General features: G+C 47.3%; 1 protein-coding gene across 23 annotated transcripts in view; it reads left to right on the top strand.

Annotated features, from left to right (window-relative positions):
* Window positions 44–7,278, top strand: part of MAP2 (microtubule associated protein 2) — a 202,091-nt gene continuing 194,856 nt past the window's right edge. For 20 of the 23 annotated variants that reach the window (XM_021398334.1, XM_021398333.1, XM_021398340.1 and 17 more), the window contains exon 1: window positions 44–477. The gene's annotated coding sequence lies outside the window, so the exon portion shown is untranslated. The remainder of the gene's footprint in view (window positions 478–7,278) is intronic. The other 3 variants (XM_021398337.1, XM_021398335.1, XM_021398332.1) reach the window with 1 other exon arrangement.

Below are 7,278 nucleotides of genomic sequence, written 5' to 3'. Positions count from 1 at the left end.
CTGCGGGAGCGGCGCCGGGGCCGGGGCGGGGCCGGGGGCGGAGGAGCGGGGCGGGTCCCGGGGGCTCGCGGCGCGCAGGCGGCCGCGTCCCGGCGACAGCCCCGAGAGCGGTGGGGCGGGCTGAGGGCGGCGGAGCGCTGCGTCTTTGCCCCTCGGTGCTCAGGTAAGGGAGTGTGAGATGGGGTCCGCCGGGCGGGCGTCGGAGGGAGAGGGAGAAGGGAACGAGCGGCCGCCGTCGGCGGCGGGCTGGGACTCGGCGGGCTGGGACTCGGCGGGCTGGGCGCGCGGCGTCCCTCGCAGGGCAGCGCGCGGGAGGGTCTCGCGCCGCCCCACCGCCTCTCGACCGCTGGGAGCCGTTAGGCGCGAGGCGGGCTCGTGCCGCCCCCCCCCCCTCGAGCGCGCGGGCGCCGCCTGAGAGCCGCGGGCAGACGGCGGGGCCCCGCTTGGCGGCGGGTCGCCTCTGCTCACCTCCCGCAGGTAAGCGGCGCGGCCGCGCCCCCGGAACGCGCTTGTTTTATCCTCCTGGCAACCGTCGGCTCGGATCGGCTCCCCTTAGGGGTCTGAGCATCCGTAGCTGGTAAAACCCCGTAAAGGATGTCACCTTCTGTCCTCTCGTGCCCCCCCCTAAGCTCCTCTAACGGGATCTGTGAGGCTGAACAAAGAACACTGCCGGAGACGTGGGGGTGCCGCGGGTGTAAGCGCTTCTAATTTGCGCTGGGGAGAGGGGGGAGGGGGGAAGAATCGTAATGCCCCGCATTGGATGGATCAGCCGCGGGGAGGAAACGAGGGTGGCTGGTGCAACCGCAGCGAGGCGGCGAAGAACAAAGCCTTTTTATGGAAGAGACCGTTCTGCGGAGCGTGCCCCGCTCGAGCTGCCGCAGGTAGGAGCCGCGGGCACACGCAGCGCTGCGCTGCAGGACATCTGCCAAATAAAGACTGCTCGCCTCAGTTTGGTGCGTGTGCGTTTGAGACACTAACGACGACCGGCCGCTTGAATAAGGTGTGCTTTGTGGAACACCTCTGGGAACGAAGGGGGTGTGCCGCGTGCCAGCAGAGCTGCTTTCTGCCTTTAGCATGCCAACAGAATTCGTTTTCCGATGCTAACCAGGAACTTATAGTTTTCGTCTGAATAAAGATATTCTCTGACTTGTTGATGGCGTTCCGTGTAGGTTTCCTCCTGTTATAAAATTTCAGGCTTTCACATATAGGGGATTGCTAACAGAAAATCGTGAATTAGAAGGGGATGTATACGTACGTATTGTAACTCTTACAAAATATTCTAAATCTCTGCCATCCCTTCTCATGATCCGTCATGTCATTGTGTCCACGACTCTTTCTCCATCGTTTCTCAAAGAACCGTTTGCTGTCCAGCACTTGTGCTGCTCCCCGTCAGCAAACCTGTCCCTTTTGTTTTCAGATGTGTTCTTTGCAAGGTGAAAGCACGTCTCCTTTCTGTTCTGTTTCTCCCCCTTCCTGCCCAGACCTTTTTTTTTTCTCCTTGTGAAGGAGTCTCTTTCCTTCCACCTGTGCTGGTGGATGTCTTGACTACAGATATCAGATCCGATGCACCCAAAAAGAGCTCAGCTGCAGGATGTATTTGTTTCCAATAGCTTCTCTCACTTTCCTCCCTCCTGGATGACATGATTACAGCATCTCAGCCCTTGCTGAGGAGAGGAAGAGAATGTGCAGAGAGAGCTTTACGTGATGAAAATTCCCGTGCCCTTACTTGGTAGATGACTACACCTTCCCGACATGTGCTAGAAACTCTTTTCAGTTAGCACAGAGACAGTGTGGGTCAGTTTGTGGATGGGTGTGTGTTTCTGCGGTTAATGTTTTCAAAACGTGGTATGTAAGACGGCGGACAAACCCCAAACTCACCTCAGTAGCATCTCGGTTTAGGAACCAGTGACTTCCTGGCTGTGCATTTTATTTCACCTGTTTTCTAAATGCACTTGGCGGCAGGCAGAACCCCAGACTTGGTGTGGTACCAAGTCTTGGCGCTCAGGCCACAGCACTGCAGAGCCTTACAGGTGAGCTGAACCAACGCACTGCACCCCTTTGGCTCAGTGAGGCCATTTGCAGAGAGAAAACAAACAAAGCAAGTGAGTCCTTGTATGGCAGGGCTCCGGAGGAGAGGCGATCTCGGCAGCGAGGTGCAGTGGTGTGAGTTCCCTCTCCATCCCTTTATGTAAAGGATTTGGTTAAGGGAACTTTATAATTTGTTGCACCCATATTGTGGTTTGCCTGTGGGTGTTTGAGAGAAGCCAAAGAGCTGTCATCCTGAGAATAAAAAGTCGCTGTTCTTCTGTGGAGAATTTTAGCACACTTTGAACGTGGAGGGCAGTTCATTGCGCTTATAATGCAGTTTGTTACATAAAGCAGCATTTGAACCCTTGATTTAGAGATCTGATGTAATTGTTATGGTATGTTATGTCAGTGCCTACTTAGCTGCGCTCTTTAAATATATTCTGTCGACAAAAAAAGTCATAATTTAATCACCCCATAGGTCCTGCGCTGGAACGTGAGTGATCACAGTAGTCCCTAAATGAGTTGCTGCAGTCCATGGGTTAAGAATTCCCTTGTTGCTAGACGTTTTTCAGAAGCATACCCTTCCTTTCAGCCTGCATCATGCTGCTTTCTGCATGAGTTACTGTTTGCAAAGCTGTGTACCTGGATTCATGAGAGGAAATATTTGCTCTTTGTACTGATACCAGAGCTGTTTCTGGCCCCTCTAAGTTCGACCCTATTCTTACTGAACAGTTGTCTTAGCTATGGAAATTGCTGGAAATATCTAAACACAGAAACGGGTGGGTGAGGCCTATTTCAGACTCTGCTGGACTATTTCAGCAGTCACCTCCAAATGTGGCATTTCATATACATGTGTTGGAGACAGGTTTGTTTTCTTAAAGGAGTGAGAAGAGGGAGAAGTCAAAAAGAATTTAGCTTGTGAGGACTTGACGATAATGGATTTCAAAAAATCGCCTCTTCATTACTACAAGCTCTGCAAAGTCAGAAGGTACTGACAGAACTTATAAAGGAGATGCAGCATCTGTCAGATCTGAAATCTGATATGCCATGATAAGACAAATGACAACCAGCTTAAGAAGAAGGGAAAAAAAAAAAACAAGCTCTGATAGTGCTTCTCTATAAATTGTGGGTCTATCCAAAGTTGAGACTTCTTTTCCATCTAGTATCGGGTACTGGCAGTGAGTGTGCTGAGAACTCATCTGGTATAACCTCTAGCTCTGCAAAAGATAAAAGACACCCTTTTACCCTTTGGCTTTATTGGAGTTCTCCTAAGAGAAATTTTATGCCTTCAGCACATTTGTTGCTAAATTGAAGCCTTATCCAGAAATGGATTAGGGAGTGTTGCAGTTAATATACACATGAGTGGGTAACAGTCAAAAATTTGGAAAACTGCAGTGTTCTTGAGCCCTAGGGCTAGCTGGCTTCCCAAGGTACCTTCTAGATTGAATTATCTGATGATCTGGATGTTTCATTTGTGTGCTACTTTAAAGTCCATGTGTGTACTTGAAATGTGTTTTTATTTTACAATATGTGTGGTGAAGAACTGGAACAGGTTGCCCAGAGATGCTGTAGATGCCCTACCCCATCCCTGGAGGCATTCAAGGCCAGGCTGGACCAGGCTCTGAGCAACCTGATCTAGCTGCACATGTCCATGTTCATTGCAGGGGAGTTGGATTAGGTGGACTTTAAGGATCCCTCCCAACTAAAACCATTCTATGATTGTATCTACAATTGTTCCTGAAGACTCAAAGATGCTTGCTTTTGTCTGTCTGGATTTATTCAGTTGTTTAAATACACGCTCAGTTGTTCTTGAAAATGAACATTAAGCATACTTTAAAGTTAGGGCTGTTTTAAACTCTTTTACTTGGAAAGGAAAATAGCTTAAATTCAGCTTATATGGGCTTAGTTATGGAAAACCCCTGATGATGTTTGGTGGCGCTGAGGACCTCCAGAGAAGGCATGGAAGTCAACAGCGTTCCTTGAAATCACTAGATTGCTTATTCCTCCCCAAACACATACACACACTGAGGGAGACTATAGGCCTTGCTGTGTTTAGATGTGCTGGTGCCTTTCCCCCCTGTTCTTTTCCTTCATATACAGACGTGCTTGTTAGCAGTGATTCCATAGTGCATTTGAGCTAATAAGGAAAAAACAGCAAGAGACTGATTTCCACAGGATGGAGCTGATTTAGAGAGACACTGATGGAAATGAGTGGTTTCTTAAGCCATCTGCCTCAGCAAAGGAAAAAAGCTTTTCTTTCAAGGGTAGGGTAAATCACAGGTTATGCTACTAAGCTGCAGAGGGGTGTTTTAGAAGGACATTAAATGTGACATTTGTAATTGCTTTCTGGGTATTGGAAGAAGAGACTGATGCATCCATGGGGTTAATTTGGATTGCTGTGGCCACATGGGTTGACTGTGCTAGCTGTTAAGAAGATTTGAGGTCTTGATTGACCCATTTTACTTTAACACTAATTGTTTGGTGCTTTATTAAGAAGAAAAGATGGGCTAATGCAGTTGCTCCTTATGGTTTTACACTCACTAGTGTTTTTCCCTACAGCAGTCACATGAATGAAGCTGATCTTTATTCTTTTGTCTTGACTGGGGAGGAGAGGAAGCTGTCACAATCATTCAAAATGCTAACGAGGCAATGGTTTCAGTGTTGGTACTCAATATCTGGTGGCTTTGTTAGGGTGCCAACTTGAAAGGAATTATGCTGCAAATATGAGACCTGGGCAACCTTGGTAATGCAGAGATTTATCAAATCTCATTGTTTTGAGTAATTAGAGAGACAGGTACTGGCTCAGTAGTCTTGACCAACGTGGTGTTTTTTTTTCTAGCATTTTTAAACGTTGTTTTTCTAGCTTTATGCGATGTAGTAAGTATTTGTTTATTTTTGCACACGATGTCTGTCTTCCAGATGAAATAAGCATGCATAGCTATATGAGGAAGATGTTGACTCTGCTATAAGCAAGAGTGTCAGGTGGAAAAAATCAAAAGAACTAAACTGAGTTCATTGAGTATGCACCTAACTTGCACCATCTGGAAAAAGACAATTCCCTTTTCAGCTTTGTTTTCTTATTATTGAAAAGCTGGGATACTTTACCACGCAAGGGGGATAATCGTTTATACCTGTGAATTCTTGAACTACGGATTTGTAGGTAGAATTCAGCCCCACAGGCAAATTCTCGTCCTTAATTTACAAGTGGTGCTCCTGGGTGCAGGGATCTGAGGAATATTCCTTGTCTTGTGTTGGTCAAGGCCCCTGGGAAGGATTAGGAAGAGTTTTCTGACAGTAGGTAGCGTTGCGAGCCCCAGTGCAGCTAGATTGCAGTAGCTTGCAGTGAGTTGAGTCTATGAAAACTTTCTTCTCTGTTGCGAAACTTGTTGTTTTTCTCCCTGAGGGAGACTGAAATTAAATTTCCAGTATCCGTTTGCAAAATTAGCTGTATTTAATGTGTATGCAACCTGTGGATGAACAATATTAAAAAACCTCAGGACAATAGTCTAGTCATGTCAGCTAACTTGGCAGCATTTAATTATAAGACCTATTGATTCAATTAACCCTACATTTTCACTTCATTTTCTGGAGAGACTGAGAGGGGCTGATTTCTGGTTTAAAACTGGAAGCTGTCAGCTCTATTTTGAGGAGCATGCATTATCTGTTAGAGCAGCTGTCTCACAGTGTGAAACTTGCCACATTTCCTTAGGTTCTGATCTTGGGTCAGTTTTGATGAATGAGGTGAGAAAATGTCTCAAAATGAGAACGTAGGGTAAGAATATTATAAAGGCTCAGAGCAGAGTTTTTGAAAATTCTGGCCCTTGGCCAGATTTGATCCTGATTTGAACAGCAGACATGCTAGAAATGCTGCTGACCTTCAGAAGGGACCTGAGTGCCTTACTGTGGGACCAGAAACCTGGATCTCCTGGCCATGAGAACAGATCTGCATTGCTTGGCCCCCTTCCCTGCATAACTCAACCACTGTGCTGTCCAGGCTGTGCCCAAAGGCACCTCATCTGGCTTTGTGGTAGAGCTAAGTCTCTCTCTCACTTTTTTTTTTTCCCCCTCTTTTCATTTTCTGTAGAAGGTATTTGAAGTAACTTGTTAAGCCAGTGCAGCCAATTGCAAGGCGCCAGGCCACCAGTGTAAGGGCCACCTTACCCTCTGGGAAAGCTCAGAGACTAAGAGGGACTGTGAAGAAAGCTTTGTTCCTGTGTTTACTGTGAAATGGGCTGAAATTGCATGTTCAAAATCCTTTGACTTTAAGGAGAGTTCAGGTCTGGATCAGAATTGTTACATTTTGGGACTTGTGTTTGCTAGCCAGCTCTTTCCATGCCAAATTACTCTGTTTTCTGCAGCAGCCTTTCTGTGACCGCCAGGTTGGAGCAGAAAGATTTGATCTCCTCAGGGAGGATTTGCCTGGACTCTGGACCTGAGGTTGCACACTACTGTGCAGCAACTCCAAGCACTACCATCCAGCACTTGCAAAGGTTAACATGATTCCAGTGTCCCCTGGCTGATTCTGGAATAGAGACCCCGCTCCTTTGAAAGTCCCTGTCCCATTCTTTCATCTGCTTGCACAAGATATGTTTGGGTACCCATTCCTTCTCTGGCCATGTGGTATCACTCAGAAAGCAGAGCTGCTACCTTTGTTTGAGCTACTGGGGCTATAGCTTAATTAACAGCAGCTGCATGTTCATGAGCACCGTGCCTCCACTACCAGATTCCTGTTTGCTGGTGCCAGACATGCTTTTCAGGTGTCTCAGGCTGCTCTTCAAGGGCAGTATTGCAGGGTGTGGTGAGTAGGCAGGCTGCTGCTCCCGTTTGCAGTAAGACTGTGTTCACATAGTTAGGCATTAGCCTGCTCTCCTTGACTCATGCTGAAATCAATACTAGCTTTTATTTCCTTCAGTAATTAGAGAATGTGCAAGAATGCTGAGGAGGAATTCTAGGGGCTCCCAAAGTGGAGAGACAGGTGTGTAGCCGAACAATTTGCAAAGAAAAAGGAGAGTAGTGCTTGCTCTTCAAGGGATGGTTTGGATGTTCAGTAATTCACATCCCGTCCTGCTAGTCAACCAGCAGCTTGGGGTGGATCAGAGATGAACCCAGGTGTATCAGTCCTAAGCTGTTTCCTGGCCTGCAGGGTTACTCTGCTTTCCTTCAGCACTTACCTGCACCTGTATTAAAAAATTTGCAGTGCTGGGTGATAGCCATGAAAGTGTGAGGGTGAACTATTCTCTAACAAAATGG

The sequence above is a fragment of the Numida meleagris genome, chromosome 5 (genome assembly GCF_002078875.1).
Source record: "Numida meleagris isolate 19003 breed g44 Domestic line chromosome 5, NumMel1.0, whole genome shotgun sequence".
In the NCBI taxonomy this organism is placed as follows: domain Eukaryota; kingdom Metazoa; phylum Chordata; class Aves; order Galliformes; family Numididae; genus Numida; species Numida meleagris.
Note: the sequence above shows the minus strand (reverse complement) of the source record. Positions and strands in the feature narration are given on the sequence as shown.